Genomic DNA, 1,377 nt, shown 5'->3' on the forward strand with positions numbered 1-1,377 from the left:
GAGGGGGAAGGGGACCATGGGGGGGACCCCTGCTGGCCCCATCCCCTGCCTGCTTCCCCAGTCCCCCTGAGTGCCCCCCAACCACTCTCCCAGCTCCATGGCTGCCCCACCCAGCCCCAGCTCTTAAAAGAAAAAAAGTCCCCACTCATCAGCTGCTGCCAGGTGGGAAGGCACTCTCCACTGCCCCCTACTGCCCCCCACTGCATGGGGGGTTCTGCCACAAGCCCCTATCCCCCACCCACTCTCCCAGCCCCCTCCGGATGCCCTGCCTGCCCCAGCTCCTATTTCTTTTTTAAAAAACAACAAAGCCCCACACTCACTGGCTGTCTCAGAGGCCTTAGGGTTTCTGGGGGCTTGTGGCAGAGCCCTCCATTCAGCATGGGACGGTGGGGGCCAGCAAGGATTGCAGTGGGGATTGCCACCCCACCTGGCAGAAACCGGTGAGCCCAGGGCTTTTTTTTTAAAGAGCCGGGAGGCTGCGGCCAGGTGTGGCAGCCATTGATGGGGCTGGGAGAGCAGGTGGGGGACAGGGCCTGTCTGATTCGGATATTTGGCTGATTCAGTGGCGGCCAAATCTCCGAATCAGATTCAGTCAAATCAATTTGGGACAGTGGTTCAAATCACCAAATCGAATCACTGTCCCCCAAATCGGCCGAATCTGAATCCAAAGCAAATACTACCTGCTTTGCACAGGCCTAGTGTTTATCCCTTTTAAAGTGGCAGGTTATTGCTCACACTGTCCTCTGGGTGGCTGATGTGTAATGTTGCTTAAGGTAAAAAATATGATAATGAAAGTGAATTTTAAAAGTGCAGCACGCGACAAGCAGGAAGTCTCCAAGTCTCCACTTCAATATGTCTGCCTGGAGAATTAGTGTTCTGATAGCCTGGTGTTCCTTACAGTGGCTTCAAGGTATGGTACAGAAATTCTTAGTGCTCTCATTTCTCTGCACTCTGCTGGCTTGATTTTAGTATGAAAGGTGGGATACAAGCCAGGTTTTGCTTTCCTTTATCTTTCCCAGGGCGCTGAAAGTTTCCCCAGATGCGGACTTGGCAATTGAAACAGGAACAATTCCCATAAAGTGAAACATAGGCTGTTGTGCGGATATATGTCAAATCAAAAGCTTGTCTCTAAAACTGTGGTTTTCAATCTGTGGTCCACAAACCCCTGCAGGTCCCCAGACTATGTATAAAGGGTCCATGAAAGATGACTATAATCAATCAAAAGTATGTGAATACCTACATTTACAATTGAAAGGAGTCTGCACCTCCATTAGAAATTTTTAGGGGTCTGCAAATGAAAAAGGTAGATAACCACTGCTCTAAAAAGTATCTTGCTGAAGGACATAAATAGAAAATGTTTGTCTCCTGAAAACACCA

The sequence above is a fragment of the Gavialis gangeticus genome, unplaced genomic scaffold (genome assembly GCF_001723915.1).
Source record: "Gavialis gangeticus isolate Ggan-Ray unplaced genomic scaffold, GavGan_comp1, whole genome shotgun sequence".
Taxonomy (NCBI): domain Eukaryota; kingdom Metazoa; phylum Chordata; order Crocodylia; family Gavialidae; genus Gavialis; species Gavialis gangeticus.